The sequence below is a fragment of the Vespa velutina genome, chromosome 24, assembly GCF_912470025.1.
Source record: "Vespa velutina chromosome 24, iVesVel2.1, whole genome shotgun sequence".
Lineage (NCBI taxonomy): Eukaryota > Metazoa > Arthropoda > Insecta > Hymenoptera > Vespidae > Vespa > Vespa velutina.
Genome location: NC_062211.1, coordinates 3,167,108 through 3,187,901, shown reverse-complemented (window position 1 = coordinate 3,187,901; position 20,794 = coordinate 3,167,108). Strand labels below are relative to the sequence as shown.

The window sequence follows — 20,794 nt, the reverse complement described above, 5'->3', positions numbered from 1 at the left end:
CGAGAAATAATTATCTTTTCCTTTCTTTTTCATTACGGACGCAATAACACTGGGGAGAAAAACGAAAAGAAAAAGAAGAAAACAATAAGAAAAGAAGAAAAAAAAAAGATCTAGTTCAAAGGATCATATTAGTAATTATAAAGTGCTTGTTCACATATTATCATCATCATTATTATCATTATATTTGTTCCCATATCTGTTTAATTTTTTTTTTTTTTTTTTTTTTTTTTTTTTTTTTTCCCACTAATGTTATATACTTCCTGATCTTTTAATCCTTTTTCTTTTTTAGATTAACTCGCGCCTGTTATTGCAACATACCGATTAGATATGTAATTTTCCTTATTTTATCTATCGAAGTTGGATATCTCGTCTGTTGCGATAGTATTATACATATTTCTGTTACAATATATTTTCATTATTACGTGTTCAATAAATTTTTCTGGTTTCTATTTATAAACGATACGTGTTTGTATGTATTATGTACTATCGTCGATAAATGGATCTGTTTCTCAGACATTATCATGTTTGATTCTATAATATATTCGTTGGCTGCAAAGTAGTCGCATATTCATTGATGATATGCTTTATTGTTTCTGTTATAGGCGTGACATATTCAGCGCTTATCGTCATTTATTTTGTTCTCTCTTGATGCTTACATTACTAGTTTTTTTTTTCTTTTTTTTTTTTTCTCTCCATAATATTAATGGTCTAAAAATTTTTTCCTCCCAAACGAGTCCCTTCCTCTTTATTCACTCTTTCACTATAAAATAACAATTTTTTTCCGAACGAATTAATTCAATATAGATATATTACGTTCATCAAAGTTCACAGGTTTGTAAACGTAAGCATTGTTCAAATAGCTCTAATAGAAATATTCATGAGGGTACCATATACATATACCTATATATTATTAATAAAATTATTCATCGCGTATATATATGTAGTGAGTGCGTGTGTGTATGCGTATTGACTCAGTAATGATATTTTCTATGTACCGTAACACGTTATGTGGGTCAATAAATGGAACACGAAACCGTTAAAAGTGACTTTTAGTTGAAATCATCTCCTGATCGAAAAAGAATTATTATTACTTTTTCTTTATTCCTTTTTGTTATTCACTTTTCGTGTCACATTGAATCGTTCGTGTAGGAGTTTCAATCGGTAAGATATCTCTCTCTCTCTCTCTCTCTCTCTTCCTCCTCTTTTGTCTACACACATACAAATATACGTCATGTCGTTCGTTCGCTTTGAGATTACATAATACACGAAGCTCTCTCTTTCTCTCTCTCCCTCTCTCTCTTGGGCGCGATGAACGGACAGAACAAAAGAATTCCTACATGCGGATATGCGCCATTGAAAAAGCACGCGGTGCTGCTTCCTTCCTAGCCAGTAGGAAGAAAGAAGAGAAAAGAGGAAACGGTGTTTTCTTCGGTGCGACGTCCTCGATAGTATTACCAAGAACGTCTGGAATTAACCGGTTGGCTAGACGGGGAAGAAAAGAGAAATGGCGGAGTTCGACGAACATGGCGACCTTGCGACCTTTTCTCGTTTAATAAACGACCAATCCTTTTTCTTTTTTCATTCTCTCTCTCTCTCTCTCTCTCTCTCCCCCTCTTCTCTTTCTTCTTCCTCGTAATTCTTAGATTTTTGTCCCTTTTCTTTCCTTCCTCAATCAATCCGATCTTCTTTTCATTATACAGATAAAAATTCTATCAAATTGTCTCTATCGATTTCTTCGTTATATTACTTTTTTTTTTTCCTCTCCTTCCTTATCATTTCTAAAAGAATCCGATCGAATTAACGATTCTGTCTCTATTCGAACGACGACTTTTTTTTCTTTTCCTTTTATTTGCCATTTAAAAATTTTAAACCACCAACGTCCAAATGTAATAAATTGGAATATTATAAATGGGATCAGTAATGTTTTTCGAGAATCGGAAATTTATTAAATATAATTAATTGCAATCTAAATAAACAAAAGAACTAGCGAAAAGATAACTTTAAATTTATTCCTTATTTTCTTTCTACCGAGCAAAAATAAAAGCTGTCGATCGCAGGGGGCCAGCGGGCGGGCAGGATGGGTGAATGGGTGGGTGGGGGTGGGGGAGTTACTTCTTTACGAACGATGAATTATCCGAATTAATCATATTTATCGAGTAACGATGACAGAAAAAAAGGAGAGAATCTTTTATCTCCTTTTATCGTTTTTACTTATTGACATTTTCTTCATCAGCACAATTTCTTTTTTGTTTTTTATAAATGTATACCGGAAGTCAGTATCTCGATAATGCTCCATGATAAAGAAGAAGAAGAGTAGTCAGAAAAAAGAAGAAAAAAGACTAAACAAAAATTCCCCCTTGCCGCCCCGCCAATCCACCCCCCAAAAAAAGAGAAGATAAAAGATAAAGCTAGTCAAGAAGTAGACAAGAATCAACGATGTTTGCTAAGGGTTTTTCCCCTTGAACGGATCCCTTCAAGATAATCTTATTTCAAAAAAAAGAAAAAAAAAAAAAAAGAACAAAACAAAAAAAAAGAGATTGCCGATCTGCAGAAAAGTATCGAAAGGGTACTAGTACGAGTATCAGCATCAGCAATAGCAACGGCAGAAGGAGAAGAGGAAGAGGAAGGAAAAAAGGGGGGATGAGAGGAAGGAGGAGGAGGAGGAGGAGGAGGAGAAAGAGAAAGAAAAAGAAAAAGAAAAAGAAAAAGAAAAAAAAGGTAGCTCGTTAAGGCATGACCTTTACTGGCGGGAACGGAACGTGGGAGGTTATAATACACTTAGTGCACGCTTTCGTTTATCGCAGCGCGCGCACATAGCTGCTCTCTTTCTCTCTCTCTCCCTCTCCTTTTCTTCCCTCCTCCTTCCACCTATTCCTCACCCTCTCCCTCAGCCACTTTATCTCTCTCTCTCTCTCTCTCCCTCTTTTTGTCGCGTTGCTTTTCTTGCTTCGGGATGAATGCAAGTCGTAACAGGCACGCGGTGTACTGATGAGACGTGGCTGTAGAATGGAGGAAGGAAGGGGAAGGGAGGAGCTGAACGAAGAGAGAGGGAGAGAGAGAGAGATGTTGGAAACGCGAGACGAGCTGGATCCGCGCATGACCGTGTCTACCCGTAAGGTAGACAAAGATGGCTGTATAGACGGCTGCAGTTGGACCGAAAGAGACAGAGCTATATATATGTATGTATATACAAAGAGAGAGAGAGAGAGAAAGAGAAAGAGGGAAGAGGACATAGTCGCACCACGAAGAAGCTCGAGCAATAAAGATAGAGATACGAGAGAGGGGAAGCTTGTGCCGTGCTCCCAGTGAGCGAGAGAGTGAGAGAAAGAGAGAGAAAGAAACGAGAGGTCAAAGGCCTTCGTGCGGAACTCCGATGTGCCCGACGAGTAACCACCGGCTGAGCTGTTACACCAGCGCCATCAAACTACTACTATCTCATGCTCTTGTCTCTCCGCTTTTCCCTGCATGCTCTCTGTCTGTCTCTCTCTCTCTCTCTCTCTCTCTCTCTCTCTCTCTCTCTCGTGACGTTAGTGTGTATGCGCGTGCGTTCGTACATGTGTATGTATGCGTATCTATGGCTTGGTCTCCAATCCAACCGGCAGTATACTACCAATACATGTTCAAAAGATAGGGGCAAACTCCTCCTGCGCGTCGATAATATATTCTGTGAGCGCACGCGCGCATTCACGCACACGAAAGAGCGAGAGCGAGAGAGAGAGAGAGAAAGTCGAAAAAGATAGCGAGAGGAAGGGAGAAGAAAGAGAGAGACATAGGATTTTGAAACGCATGCGTGTTTGTTGCACGTTCGGGAACGCATTTAACCGTCTCCCCTGGATATAATACTATAGTTGTGTGCCAGTCGTGTTCTTATACGTACTATTACAATACATTGACGTGAGGATCGTACATGTGCCTCTCTGTGATATTGGGTACATATATCATGTGTCTCCTATGTATTAACTAAGTTCGTGCGCGCGTATTTGTCTCTTCTCCTCGATTTGTGCGATATCTGGTTGGGGTCTTTGGTGTGGTAGTAGGTAGTAATAGTAATAGTAGTAGTAGTAGTAGTAGTAGTAGTAGAAGGTGGAGGAGGAGGGGGAGAAGGAGGGTCGAGAAAATAATGCATATCTCGAGCCAACGGACAAGAATGAAGGCAAGAGTGTTTTCTGGAGAAGGTCAACGTATCGAGCAAGAACGAGGATGACGTTGTTGCTGTTCCTGGTGTTAGTACCGGTCTGGGCTCTGTGGTAAAGAGTGGGGTGTGATAGGTTGGGGGGGTAAGGGGAGCTGATGGGAATGAGTAATGGCGTCGAGTGGTTCCGGAGGATGCTTTCGACACGTAAAGTCCTCCTCCTCCTCCTCCTCCTCCTCTCCTCTTCCTTCTCCTTTTCCTCTCCTTCGTTGCATTCTCGTCTCTCTTCGGTTAATGCACTGACCCACTTTACCCAAGTAACCTTATAGAAATAGATAGGCTCTTTGATACGCGTTCCGAAGCAAAAATGTTGAAACCATGGGGTTTATCCATGAGGCGTACCTTGTTAATTACCGTGAAACCCGCTTTGAAGGGAAATGCGTGTGGCATTAGCATACGTTTAAGGAAGTCAATGGCGCGTCCCTGACGAATACATAATCGGTACTTACAACGATCGATGCCGATTATCTTTCGTTTGTTAAAACGCGTAGGTGTTTTGGTGTTTCGGCGGGATGCCATAAAAGATTTCTCTGCTTTTTTCTTGTTTTTTTCTTTCTTTCTTTAACAATTGCTCTCGAGATAATTCTCGAGAAAGAAATATTCAGAAACATGCAAGAATAATTTAATTGACTATAATAGTGGTCTGAAAGAATTTTTGACGATCGCTGTAACAAGGTTGAAAGCTATCCTCTATTTGTTCCTTTTTCGAAAATAAATTAGATTAAACTCCGTGACATTTTGGTACTATTATTATTATTATTATTATTATTATTCTTTCTGAAAATGAAAATTGCATATCTCTTCCGCAAATCCTTTCCTTTCCTCCTTCCTTTCTATTATCCTTTTTCACATGTATAAAATATGTGTAGTATTCGAGGAACGTTTCTACCATACTTTTTCCTGTGTCCACGTTAATAAATAAAAATATATATCTATGAGTATGTGTATAGCTAGGATAAGAGGATAACTACGAATCCTTACAAAAGAACGTAGCTCTTATCTTAACCTAAAAGAAAGGATATGTTTTTTGCAACGAAACTTGCTCGAGCTTTTACAATAAAAAAAAAAAAAAAAAAAAAAAAAAAAAAAAAAAAAGACGCGTTCATTGTTTCATCGCGAGAAATTACTGAGAGAATATAAACAAAAACCAATAATGGACGATATTATTTTATTTTTTTTTAATTCTTCGAGTTAAAATTTTTCTCTCTCTTTTTTTCCTTTATTTACATTTCCTCTATCTTTTATTTTATAATTTTTTCCTTTTCCTTTTATTATTTATTAAATATAGATATCTATTTTATTTGGGCGATCGTACGAAAAATAGATCTACGACTCGTTTCAACATCACGACATCCACGAAATCGTGGAATTAGGAGGAATTTGATCGAAGGGAAACCTGTTGTCTCGTCGACGGCAAAACGGGTTTTTTATTCTTTCGCTCGTCTCTACGGTCTCTTAGCAAATTCTTCTCATCTTCCTTTCTTCGATGGCATTCATTTTTATAAAGAGAAAGGGAGAGAGAGAGAGAGAGAGAGAGAGAGAGAGAGAAGAATTCAACCGGACGATACATCTCTTTCTCTATTTAAATCTCTAGGGAGATTTTAAATAAATAGTTTTTCTTTAAAATTGATCTCTAAAATCCTAACTTCCGACGATATCCACAAATCGTTTAACTATTTCCATCGTTTGTATCTCTCCCGTGAGATATCGAATTGTTTTTTATCTTTTTCTTCTTTATTTTTTTCTTTTTCATTTATTCCCCATTCACAGTGTCGTATCGATTCTGGTCATTTTGTACGGGGATATATATATATATATAAAAGGTGTCGTAAAAATAAGCCTTTAATTCAGAGCTGACATCCTTTTTTTCTTTTTCTTTTTCTTCATTTTTTTTCTCTTCCTCCCTTTAAAATTTATATCTATCAATTTTCATTGAACGATCGCGCATAACCACGAGGATTATACGATTTTATCGCGATACGTTCGACGACATCGCGATAAAAATTTATTATCGTAATCGAACGATTCTTTGTGCAAATGCAAACAGAACGACGAGAAATTTTTGGCCATTAACCATGTGCCAATGTAAGTAAATACTCTGATTATTTCTACATACGACAATGAACAAATTCAAAGAATTATTATTTTCAAAGAATGATCCCCGTCTTTTAATTGCGAGCATTATCGGAAATACGAAAATATTGCATTTGTGAGATGTCGTCGAAGGTCAAACAATTTATCGGAATACATTGAAATAAATTAATATTAATAAATGAAACAGTAGAAGAAAAATGTTGTAAGTAATCGTTGAAAGGGGGAGCAGCATGAGAGGAGCATGTTGCTAACAATGAGTACCGAGATAAGATCGATTTATCGCCGGGACGAGCTGGTGTATTTATCGAGCGTAAAAAGAAAAGAAAAAAGGAACAAAAGAAAAAAAAGAAAGGAACAAGAAGAGGGAAAAAAAGAGGAGGAAAATAAAAGAAGAAGGGGGAGGGGGAAAAAGAGAAGGAAAAAAAACGGAATAGTTATGTTGGCTCGCTTTGAAGTTAACGAGTTATATTACCGACGTATATTTATGTAAGTGTTACATTTAACTGGAGCTGAGTTGCCGGCAGCTTGCTTGGTTGCTTGCGTTCGTCGAGTACGACATCACACGTGTTCTCTCGAGCGATATATTGTATTATATACATATATATATATATATATATACAAACATATATATGTATATACATATATAAGTGTACATAACTCTTGAAGCGTGTTGCATAATGTATTGGCACTCGGTAGGAAACGCGCGAGCGCTCACGCCACTCTATGAATTATGAATCTATTTCGATATTCGAAACGAAACGTCGCGAGCGTGACGATGATTATTCGTCGTGGACCGATGACCCTAGAAAGAGAGAGAGAGAGAGAGAGAGAGAGAGAAAGAGAGAGAGAGGCAGAGAAATTACATTCTCTTAGTACTCTATTCACGATTAGTATTCCGCGAGGTCGAAATAAACCGGTCACTGTCTGTCACTTCCGTCGAACACATTATATTCTCATACATATTTTCCATTTGGTAAATAGTCATGTGAATTATTATAAATGCCATGTTAGAAGATTAGATACATTTATGCATGTATATACGTATGATATGAATTTTTTATATATATATATATATATATATATATATGTATATGTATTTATGTAACAATTGCAGTCAAAATTATTTTAATATATTTGTATATTTTTTTCTTCTCTCTCTCTCTTATATACCTAAATCATTATTGTTTGTGTAAATAGAGCAAGGAAATAATAGTTTCAAAGGAAAAGAGCATTTTTCTATTTATATTAACCGACAATAACCTATCATCGTTTCGTTTTATTATCTTTCGCGAGACTATTTACGCAAAATTTTTTTTTACATCGTTCATAACACGATTCGTTATCGTTAACGATAAGTCTATATATAGAGGAGCTTAGCCGATTAAGGCAATATCGTGATATACGCAAGTAGCAAAATTGATAATGGTGAAACAATGAGTGAATAAGAAGAAGAAGAAAAGAGAGAGAGAGAGAGAGAGAGAGAGAGGGAAGGAAAATTTGGTATTAACTTGAATTTTATGGTCTCTTATTATTATCTTTTTTCCTCTCTTTTTCTTCTTTTTTCTTTCTTTCATTTTTCTCTTTTTTTCTTTTCTTTTCGATATCAGGTATCACGAAATAGCATGTAACCGTGACGATAAAAAAAGTACTCGTTTTCCCTCGATGAGTCTCTTGTATGATTCACACCTAAGCCGTCTTTCATTATTATACTTTAGAGTCCCACTTTCTATAGCTTCGGTCAAGTACGTAACAGTATCGTCCCTCCCTCACTAATACTCCTCCCCTCCCTCTATACTTATCTTTCTTTGTCGGTATTAAAGTAGAATTTACGATCGATATAACATCACACTCTCTCTCTCTCTCTCTCTCTCTTTCTCTCTTTTTTACACACACACACACATATACATCGGGTTTCTTATACTTATCGGTTAAGCTCTAAAAATTATCGAGATGATTAAAAACAAGAATCTTACGATTTTATTTTTCTCCGATTATCTTTTTTTTTTTTTTTCGTTCCTTTTCGTTGACGCGAAGAGGAGACATCTATACGACTTTGTTATTTATCAAATGATATAAAATAAAATGAAGGATATTTCTATGAAAATATTTTACTTCTTTCGAAAATGTTTGATTCTTTTTTTTTTTCTTCTTCTCGTAACGACGACATGCGTTAACGATTGGTTGAAGATATTTGATATAAAAAAAAAAAAAAAAAAAAAAAAAAACTTACATTACTAGGCCGCATTAACTAACTAGATAAAAAGAGTACGTTAACGTAACTTAGGTGTCTTATTTGACCTTTGACCGATATTCTTCCACCAATAAGAGCAAGAGAGATAGAGAGAGAGAGAGAGAGAGAGAGAGAATTGTTTTCCAATAACAAAAGATAATTCATTGTTTAACTTTGTTCATGTTAATGCATTCTCAATTAAAGGTAAATTTATGTTATTGCGAGCTTCTGCATATATGTGTACGCGTGGATGTTTCGTGTATAACTCCGTGTGTTAATATGTGTAAGAATAATGCTGGCGCCCGTATAAAAACATCGTCGACTAAATGACTCGTATTTTTTTCGTGATTCTAAAACTCTATCTATGATATTACTATTACAGGAGAGAAAAGTTAAACTTTATTTCAAGTGAGAGAAAGAGAAAAAGTGTTATTCAGTTAAAATAATAAAGTTACATTTTTTGTTAAATTAACATTACGATATAGAAACTCGAGGAAAAATTTTTGTTAATAATAAATACGAATAGCAAAAATAAATAATCTCGATTCCTTGGGAATAATTTTCGTATTAATTCACCAATTTCCATTCAACCAGACTTTTTTTGTTTAACGTCAATTAATTAATTGCTATAATGAATTAATAATAATAATAATAATAATAATAATAATAATAATCAAAATAAAAAAGAAAGAAAAGAAAAGAAGAGAAAAAGAAAATCGTTCCTTTAAATGGCGCACTGTCCCCTTCAGCGATTTAATTCGATCGACAAGGAAAATATAATGTTACCAAGAATGGAAAAGGACAGAGATATCGTATAATTTTCTATGAACGAAGCCGAGACGGGAGGAAGGGAGCAGCTGTGTCAGCTGAACCAAAGCTGTGTACACAATGGAAGAGGAAGGTTGAGGGTGCGAAACGAAGGCACGCATATACACACACACACGCGCGCGCGCGCATATACAAACACGGATAGAGAGACAGATAGACAGAGACAGAACGAGAGAGAAAGTGATTTATATATATATATATATATATATATATATATATATATATATATATATATATATATATAGAGAGAGAGAGAGAGAGAGAGGGCGAAATAGAGGAATGATAAAAGAGCAAAAGGAAGCTATGTAGGTGTGTTTCGACAACCCCGAAGGGTCAGGACGAGAGACGGGTTCGATGCATTCCAAGGGGATTCACGTGGCACCCATGAATCGTTTTTCTTTTTCTTCGAAGGGATGGAGACCTCTTGCAGAGACGTCTCATCTTTCTCTTACACGTCACGAAAGGATCTTGTGTACTTGTTCAAGAACTTGGATTTTCACCCTCTTTCATTTCACTCTCTCTCCGTCTCTCTCTCTCTCTCTCTCTCTCTCTCTCTCGTCTGTCTGTCTGTCTGTTCCTGTCTCTCTCTCTCTCTCTCTTTCTTTGTCTTATTTAGCTACCTGCTTTCCAAGAATAAAGGAATGGTCTAAAAAACCTGACGTAACCTGCAGGTATATATGTCTCTCTCTTTCTCTCTCGATGATTCGATGAAACATAAACTGAAATATTGTACTAAATTATGAAAATTATTAGCACACTAAAATGGCAACGATCGACTATAAATTCGTATTGAATCGATTTAACGAACAATATAAATAAATTTATTATTTATCTCGTCGAAACGAGAATCTAGACTAAAAGATGATTCGATAAAACATAAACTAAAATATCGTACTAAATTATCAATATTATCAATGTACTAATTAATAATGATCAATTACAAAATTTGTACCGACTCGATTGGACGAATAACTCGAATGTATTTACCAATCGTAATTCAAACGAGTGTCTACGTTTAAAAGAATACCTTTAGATAAGATACAAAGGAAATAAAAAATTACGAGGACTCTTACAAAAATCGATTAATATCCACATCGATCTATATCGCACGAATTCGTATTGATATGATTTTTTATGATATTGAAGAAAAAATTAAACGAACGCTTTTATCGGTCAATTATCTAGACGAGAATCTAGGCTAAGGGGTGAAGTAGAAAATAGGTGGAGGAAAGAGCGGAACGACTTAATAGATAGAAAAAGATAGTTTAACACGTCGCGTCGAGTAAGCAAAATCGATCGATTCAAGAGAATTCCCAAGGAGATCTATGGAATCGTCGACGAATCATTCTTTACGATCGTTCCCAATCGAATCGGACTCGTCGTTGTCGTAGTCGTTGCTCTGTTCCGCCTTCTTTAAAACGGGTTTACACGTTATAAAACGAGGCATGAGAAAGGGAGATAAAATAGAAGAAGAGGAGAGCGAGAGAGAGGGAGAGAGAGAGGAGGAGAAAAAAAGGCGAAGAAAAAAGAACGGCAACTATGTTGCGCAAGTCGTGGAGTCTTCGAAGAGAAGCTGGGCTGGTACAACCAGCAAACACCAGCAACACCAGCAATACCATCTACATCAGCAACGGTTTTATTGTCTGTGGTCTGCCCTAACCCCTTCTCCCTCCACCCTCTCATCCCATCCCACCCTACTCAACCAACTTTTTTTCTTCTTACTTTTTTTCTGTCTCTCTCTCTCTCTCTCTCTCTCTCTCTCTTGCTCTCGCTCTTTCTCTTTTTCATTCGCCCTCCTCTTTTCTTTCCTCCGGCACGATTGGCTACGATGACTCAATGCTAGTTTTTATCGTCACGAACGCGATATCTTTGGATCGTGAACATCCAAGTTGTCGAAGAAAAGGTACAGGAACGTAATAATTCTTGCATGCTATTGGATAAAAGGATTCGGTAAAGAAATTGCTCTATCGACCTTGGTATAATTCATAGATATGTAGAATAATTTATAATTCTTCATTAAAATCAGACGTTTAATAAAAAAGGCGTTCAATAAATAAAACATGAAATTTTTTTTCATTTTTTTTTTTTTTTTCTTTTTTTTTTTGGAATGTTTTGCACGGTAATATTAAATAACCTATTAAATGGCACTGCAGTTAAATATGTTTATTTAATTGGATGTGCGTTTATCAAATTTTAAATCGATAAATATTATATTGTAAATTTTTATTAAACTATACTGCAATAATAATACTGCGATAAGTATATTTAATATTAAATATGTATTAATATTGTATACATTGTATTTGTTATTATAAGATATACTTATATGAATTTAATATTATATATATATTAAATTCAATCAATCAATGTATATATATATATATATATATACGCGAAGAAGGTTTGCATTAACATCTACGAAAATAATCGGATCGTTTCGTAGAACGCGAAATCAGTCTGATTATCTCAGCCTGGTTAATTAAGAGAATCGACCACGCGAAACGACGAATGGTCGTTGAAACGAGAAGGGTAAAGAGTAGAGTAGAGTAGAGTGGGATGTGTGTAATACTGAAAGTCCAAAGAGAATCCTTCAGAGTTGGTTTTCTGAAAAGGGGGTCGGCTGGCATCCGTTTCTACCATAAATCACGTTGAGATGGCTCGGCACGCAAGAAGAGAAAGAGAGAAAGAGAACGAAAGAAAACGAGAAAACGAGAGAGAGAGAGATATCAAGCTTGTTCTACTCGTAACCAAGGTGTCTTCCCCTTCATCGAGATCGAATCGAACGCGTTGCTAGAGAAACGATATATTACCGTCCCTCGAGCTGTCCGTAGAAGCTTCTATCTCGAGTGCATCTACTCGAATTATTTAGCCCATTAAGTCCACCCTCTTTATCCTCTCCTACAGTAAATATCCTTGAAATAATATATACATATATACATATATATATATATAGCGTAGCGTATTATGGTAACTTACATATGGTAACACACCTGTCGTGGTGTTTAAATCGAAATTTTCGATAATTTTCGATATTATAAATTTCTCAAAATAGTTTCAAGGAAACATATTTAATTAAGTGATTGCTATATTAGGAATTAACGGTAAAAGAAACGATCCATAAGAGTAAGCAATGACAAAAAAAAAAAAAAAAAAAGAAAAATAAGAAAGAAGAAAAAAAAGAAAAAAGAAGATAAATGATAATACGCAAGTCTATGGCAATCTTTTTATTCTATTTCTTTTTTCTTTTCATTCTTATTCTTATTCTTATTCTTCCTTAAAGCCATCAGAAGAATAGAAACTCGTCTTGGTCGTTCTACCGTAACGACTAACTCGCTGCACGATGAACGCTGCTACTACTACTACTATTATTACTATCATAACAACAACAACACAAGAACAACGTCTATCCTTCTCAACGAGGATAGGTATGTGGCTTTGAAGTAGTATGCCTTGGGATAGCGAAATCATAAGTTACCATATCTGGTAAATATAACTTTTAACGAGTCCTTTACGCTAGAGAGAAAGAGGATATATATATATATATATATAGAGAGAGAGAGAGAGAGAGAGAGAGAGAGAGACGAGGAAGAATAGAGTGACTCATCGATTCGAACGAAATGGAAAACTGGTTAGTATCGTTGAAAGGCAAATGTAGGAATTCGCTGCTCTATATTTCGTACATGTATGTATGTACTTATACATACACACGCACATATATACATATGTATATATATATATATAGAGAGAGAGAGAGAGAGAGAGTAAGACATAAGTTTATATTCATACGTTTATGCGTGTGAGTTCTTCAAAGTGTGATTCAGAATGACGACGAAGTTGAACAACAATCGTAAAAACGTAATCGGTAAAAGGCCAAGGCAAGCTCCTTGCCTGTTTAAAAAAGAGAAAAATAAGAACGAGGAGTATGGAGAGAAAAAAAAGAGAAAAGAAACAAATAAATAAATAAATACAAAGGAGAGAATTCCGCAAAAGGTTGACAAGGGTCGCTTGACCTGGTCGGTCATGTCTAATTAATTCCGGAATCGGTGTTATAGAAAAAGTATCTTGGTTGTTCTTTGAATATATTTAATTCGAGATCATTACTAGCTGTCCAATGAGTTTGATACATTAGATGGAGAGAAAAAAACAGATGTTTATGCTAACGAATCTTTCTCGATAAAAGCTAGTAAATTATTTATACGGATGAATAATAAATGTATTGGGAGTATTGCGAAAAGAAAAAAAATAATAATAGAAAAAAAAAAAAAACATCATCAATCTTAATCCAATTCAAAAAGTAAAATAAAAGTCACTTTACTTATACTATAATTATTATACGTATATATAATATCAGTCGGGTTTCTTGATATAATAATATTCTTGTATTATTAAAATATTACAGATGTTTACTATGCTTCAGAGATAATCTATTAAATTATTTATACGTAGATGCATGTACATAATAAGAGTACATAAAAAAATGTATATATGTATATATAAATATATATATGCGTCAATTATTAAACAAATTTGTTGACTTTAACACAACTCGAAAACAAGATAAACCGGATTATAAAAATCAACTTTGTTACATTGTATTTAATTATACATGCATAAATCTAAGTCGTAAATATCGTGCTTCAGTATAATATGTTCTCATATTATTAAAATATTATAGATATCTATTATGCCAACGAAGCCTTCGAGTGAGGTTAATAAATTACTTAAACGTATATGTAGATATAAATACTTAAGTATGTCAGTGCTTTAAGTAGTCTCAAAGAAGAAAAAAAAGAAAGAAAAAGAACAAAAAAAATGCTACATCAACAGGTAACATATAAATACATCTCAAAAGCAAAAAGAAATTTTTTTTTTTTTTTTCGAAACACTTAATCCCTTTAACTTATTAATAAGTAATAAAAAAGATACATTGAGGTTTTTTACTTAAAAATTACTATCGAGATTTCAAAGAACGTCAATAATTTCTCGTTTTACGAAAGATCGAATCAAAAGAATTCGAATCGAGATATTATGTAAGTGTATCTTGAATAGCATGAAGCTACGATCCATCGAGATCGAAGAAATGATCGCAGAGAAACGAAGAAATGAAAATAGAGGAGTGGAATGAAGTATCATTAAGAGCCAATAAAGTTCCAATTTAGCATTGTCGCGTCGGATACTTTCTTCTGGAGTATCGTTCAAGGTCAAGAGAGAGAAAGCATCGTCATCTCTCAACGATGCTGAAGTGAAGAAGAAAATTCAACGAAGGGTGAACACCATGATGTGCATGGTAAAGAATCCAACGAACTAATTATTTCTACGTAATCGTTCATGGAAGAGAGAAAGAGAAAGAGAGATTCGATAACGAAATGAACATTGCCTATACTACTACTATTACTTTCTATCTATCTATCTATCTATCTTTCTTTTACAAAACAATATTTATGACCTCCTATATTTGTTGTATCCTCTTCAAAAATAATGACTCATCGTTGATCTCTTCACTATCGGAATTTTTATGTCGATATGTGATTTTTTTGAAGCTAATCCTCCTAATGAATTCAACTTCGGAGATATGCCCGATAAAGCTATTTACGATAACTCGAATTAGACTTGATAATTTTATCTTTTGTTCTTTCTTTTTCTTTTTTCCTTTTGCCTTCGGTTCGTCGTTATTCCTTCGATAAAAATATATTTTGAGTAAATGATACTCGAGTAAGTAATAAAAGATAAGATTTGTGTATAATTATCATTAGCAAATAACTTTAGATTAATTTGGAAAGTTTTGTTCGATTAACATAGTGTTTCTATAATTAAGGCTGGCAAATAAATTAGAAAAAGAGAGAGAGAGAGAGAGAGAGAGAGAGAGAGAGAGATAAAGAGAAAGACAGACAAACAGACGGGCAGATAAGATTTATTACGTCTATATAAAATTACTTGAATAAAATTAGTTCGATTCTTTATAATTTTGCGTAATAAAATGAAATAAAGCATAAGAAAAAACATATATATATATATATATATATATATATATATATATGACGATTCATTTTGAATTATATCATGCATCTTTATTTTTTTCTACGTTTTATTTAATTTTATTGACACAAAATTAATTTGTTACTTCATATCAATAGATCCTTTATTTTTTAATATAATTTATACTCTCTTTTTGTTTTTTAATACAGATTAATAAGTCTTCATTTAATTAGATTAATAACTCACATATCCCTCATATTATAAATATGATAATAGTATAATATAAAAATGAAAATTGAACCTTTTTATAAATGAAATAACGGGACAAAAAAGAGAGAAAGAAAGAGATAAAAATAGAAATAAATGTTTCAGAATAAAAAAGGAAAAAAGAGAAAAAGTTTCAGTTTTCTTTCAAGTACCACGTTCATTGATCTCATTTCTTTCTCTCTCTTTTTCCTTTCTTTTTCATTTACAACTCCGGTAGCTGCTCGCTCACTAACATTTTAAGAGTAACTCGTGTCCGCGGGGATATATGCGCGGCAAAACGAGAAACGAGCGTTTAAAAAAGAAAGAAAAAAGAGAGAGAGAAACAATGCTGTGGTATAGAAAACGAGAGCGATATATATAAAACACAACGTGCATAAAAAGAGTGAGAGAGAGAAAGAGAGAGAGAGAGAGAGAGAAAAGTTGTAAAGTACGAAAAGGGTTGACCACGAAAAGAAAGAGGAGAGAAAGGGGATAGGAAGAGGGATTGGAGGACCAAATAAGGAGAGTTGCTGTACAAAGGAGAGGAAACGTCGAATCGTACGAACACACGGAAACGATCCTCCGAGTTTCGTGTGCTTTGTCCCATCTTCCGTAGTACATTTCCGTATATGTATATATATATATATATATGTGTGTGTGTGTGTGTGTGTCTGTGAGCTTATATATTCACACATTCAACAGACGGTCTTATGTATAAGCGGAAAAGGGGGTCTCTGTGTTCCCGCAGGCAGACTGTACGGGACAAGAAATGTACTGGAGAACTTTCAGGGGCGGATGAATCGACGTCCAAAGTTAGAAAGAGAAAGATAGAGAGACAGAGAGTAAGAGAGAGAGAGAGAGAGAAAGAGAGGGAGATAGATGAATAGAGATAGTAGAGACGTAACAGGAAAGTTTAGCCTCGGTCAGTCAACGCGTACTGCAGAAGATGAGATTATAGGGTGTAATCGAAATTAGTCGAACCTTTGTGAACAACCTAAAATACTTTCTCGATCGAACCCAGGCATGCTGATTCGTTTAAGCAAGTTGAACGTCTGCTTGAACGTCTTTAACTCGTGAAATTGTAATTAATTATTGAGTTGAATTATGGATATAACTTTTGATATTTGTACTTTGATATTTTGTCCTTCTCTCTCTGTTTATCTCTATTTCTCTCTCCTTTGAATTCATTTTATGGAAATAATGTAGCAGTACGAACGACGATAACGACGAATTTACATTTACAATACCTTGGTTAAATGTAAATGTTGAGACAAGTTCATGTTTGAACGTCTTTATTCGAGAAATTGTAATTAATTATTGTGGAGTACCTGTTTGTTATAACTTTTGATATTTCTACTTTACGATGGTTTGTCTCTCTCTCTCTCTCTGTCTATTAAATTTATTTTATGTTGCGAATTATGACGATATAGTGTAATAAACAAAAATTCAAGAGATATAACTAATTTAACACTAGATTTATCAAGTAGTTAAAATGATTGATCAGTTTCGACGGTTTTTATGTAAAATGTCTAATTTCAAATGCTACAACATATTCTCTCAAAACATATTTCGACTTTTTCTATTAGATATATCCGTAGATATGTGAATTATGATTAATTGAAAAAAATTCCTCTTTCTGTTTTTTTCTTTCCATTTCTTCTTACGTTTTTTTTTTTCTTTCTTTTCTTTTAGCCACATATTGGAATAATTGTCGATAATTACAATGTTATTTATCAAAAATATTTCTCTTGTTAAATATCTTTTCGAAATTTATATTATTTATCTAATCTCATGTATCTTTTTGATACGAGATATACGCTTTAATATAGTGCAATAAATGTCGGAAATCTTAACGTTATAATCTACATATATCTCTTCTTAAATATCTCATAACACATATATATATATCTCATTTATCTTATCTTATTATTGATATATAGAAGATTATACCTTACATAGGTATTGAAATAATTGTCGATAATTTTAATTTTATATTAATCAACGAATTTAAACTTTGACGATAAAACATTGCCAAGAATGATCGAAGAAAAGATTGAAAATATCAAGAATCAAAGGGTGCGTCCCTGAATAAAGGTAGGAATATATCCTGTGAATCTTGGAGTCAGCTCGCTGAGAGTTCTTTGGAGTAACAGCCGTGGGCAGAGAAGAAGAGGGTGATGGTCGATGCCGATGCCGATGGCGATGGTCGACCGTCGTCGAAGCGGTAAAGAAACGACCAATGAGAGAGAAAAAGAAAGAAAGAGAGAGGAATATAGAAAGAGGTAGAAACCACTGGTCGGTCGACCGGCTCACCAACATCGACAGTAGAAGAAGAAGAAGAAGAGGAAGAAGAAGGTGGTGCAGAAGTAAAAGAGGAGGAGGAGGAGGAGGAGGAGATGAAAGAGGAGGAAACCGGTTCGACAGGTTCGAGGTCCCATTTACTCGGACATGTAGCGCCTACCTACGTTTGGATATTATGTATTATGCCATGTGTCCTGTCCGTTCGCGCATGTGTAACGCATAACTACGACGTGTATGCTCCTCGCTCGCGTGTTCGTCAGAGAGAAAGAGATAGATAGATAGATAGAGAGAGAGAGAGAGAGAGAGAGAGAGAGAGAGAGAGAAATATATATATCTATATATATGTATGTAAGAGCAGTAAGACCCCAGACCGCAGAGCATGGATGAAAGCGGGGACAACACCGTTCCTGACCTCCGTCTCTTTCTCTCTTTTTCTACAGAGAGATCTTCACTCTCGTCCAACGTTATTTGATCCTGCCTGAGAACTTCCTTCTTCTTCTTCTTCTTCTTCTTCTTCTACTTCTTCTTTTTCTTCTTCTTTTATCCTTTTTTTCTTGTTCTTGTTCATGTTCTTATTAAGGAGAGCCAGGGAAGTTGGTATTTCTATTTTTTTTTCCTTTTTTCCCCCTGTTTTCTCTTTTTTTTCCTTTTCTTCTCTTTATTGTTTCTTATTTTTTATTTTTCTTTAATTTTTCATTGAGCTTCATAATTATCAATTATGACGTAAAGATTTGTACATTTAAATCGTTTAATAGTTTTAAGGGTGAATTATATGATTATTATTATTATCATTATCATTATAATAGGTATTACTTTTTTCTATTGTCCCCAACAAACGAGACATTCGATCGGTCCAATAAATTTGCAATCAACCTGTTATTCGTAATGTATATTGAATATGAATATCAACACCACTCGGAAATTCTTATCACCGAGCGTCGCATTTTGTTGCAGACTACTTCGTAAATACCCGACGCGTCTCCCTTTTCCGTTTCTATCCTTCTCGCGTGTTCCTTTATCGTATCGGGTGGTGGTAGTCCGTGATAACGTCGGCGGCGTGTCTGACTGTCGGGAACGTGACACGAGGACTTCCGGGAAACGCGGGGGAGGATGACTCGATATATATATATATATACATATATATATATATATATATATATGAATTTCTTTCTTTTTTCTTCTTTTTCATTGTCCGTGATATTACAGTTTTCTTTTTTTCTTTCTTTCTTTATCCACTTATCCTTATTTATTATCTCGTTGGTTGGTGAGAAATGCGGAAGAGAGGTGAGAACGTTCGATAAGCGGTACTCTTCATCGAGAGCGTGTATCTTATCGAAATAAAAAAAGGAAAAAAAAAGAAAGAAAAAAAAAAAAAAGAAAAAAAAAAGAAATAAAGAAAGAAAGAAAAGAAAAAAGAATCTGACTTTCGTTGTGTTATCGTTGCGTTGATAAGACAACGTGGGATTATTACGTAAGAAATTTAATTTTCCGTAAAGATATATCTTCTTCTTTTTTTTCGTTCTTCTATTTTTTCTTTTTTTCTTCATTCCTTCAAAAATTGTACAACCTGTCATATATTAGAATATAGTAAGGTATTATCTTTCCTAGTATTAACGTACCGGTGAAGTAAATGTAATAATTATAACAATTCCGTCTTATTACGTTGAATCGTTAATCTGACGATGAAAACCTTGACACGTTCCATCGCGAAAAGGTTAAAAAAAAATTGGATGTGTTTTAGAGACGTGAAAGATCGGTGGATATCGAATTAGTACGAAAGAGTTTGACACAGATATAATTAGATATAACGGGTTATTATATTTATTAAGAACGTTTCGTATGACCAAACAGTATAATCATTAAAAGCATTTGCCAAAAGCAAAAAAAAAAAAAAAAGAAAAAAAAAAAGAAAGAAAAAAGAAAAAAAAGAAAGAAAAATAAAAAGAAAAAAAAATATGATAACGTTATCTAATCAAAGTATATCTAAACAGACAGAGGGAGAGAGAGAGAGAAAATACGAAAGTACATACGTACATTGACGTATCCGTTCGAGTGATTTTCCTGTGTTTAATCAACTGATCGAGATTACAAAGTTAGAGACTCTCTCAATCTCGTCGTACATAAACGCACACAACAAACATCGATAGTAGTGAGATCGTGATTGTACTGGTAGAACCAATTCTCATTATACGCGTGACGAAGCTTCGGAATGGCACAATAGCCGAGATTACGACGCCTAAGCTGCTGAATTCGAGTCCTTGTTTTCTCCCTTTCGTTCGAAGGCTAACTCTCTAAGAATTGAAAAGAGGTCTCTCGTGTATAATGGGACTTTTCTATCTCTCTCTCTTTTTCTATCTCTTTCTATCTTTCTCTTTCGCAAAAGAATGCCTCGGGGCAGGTCAAACTTCGACTTTCGTTATTACCTGCTTCTCTTCCCTCGACGTAAACACGGTGAATCATGTATTAAGAGAAAAAAAGAGAGGGAGATAGAGTTAGAAATAGAAATAGAGAGACAGAGAGAGAAAGAGAGAGATTACTACGACGACTAAGAGTTGTGTCTGGTTTGTTCGAATCAAAGAGAGTAACGCACTTTCTATTTTTGATTTCGTAACATGATAATTCATCCAGTTCGACGAATGTCTCTGTTTATTTATTTAACGAACAAAAAAATCATTTATTATATGGATTAAGCGATACGTTTTTATTGTTTATACATTATACAGTTCGCTAAAATGAAAAAATGAAAGAAAAACAAAAAAATTGATTCTACCAACGTTCGTACATTAAACAGTTTTCTTTTTTTTTTTTTTTTTTTTTTTCTTTTAATAAAAAATAAAATGAAAAAATAAAAGATATAAAAACAAATTAATTTTATCAACGTTTATATATTATATTACCATATATAGTTCGTTCAACATTTTTTTCTT

The 20,794-nt window shown here is 34.3% G+C and overlaps 1 protein-coding gene across 11 annotated transcripts in view; it reads right to left on the bottom strand.

Annotated features, from left to right (window-relative positions):
• LOC124957150 overlaps positions 1 to 20,794 on the bottom strand; it is a 223,821-nt gene that overhangs the window by 56,074 nt on the left and 146,953 nt on the right. The window lies entirely within an intron of this gene.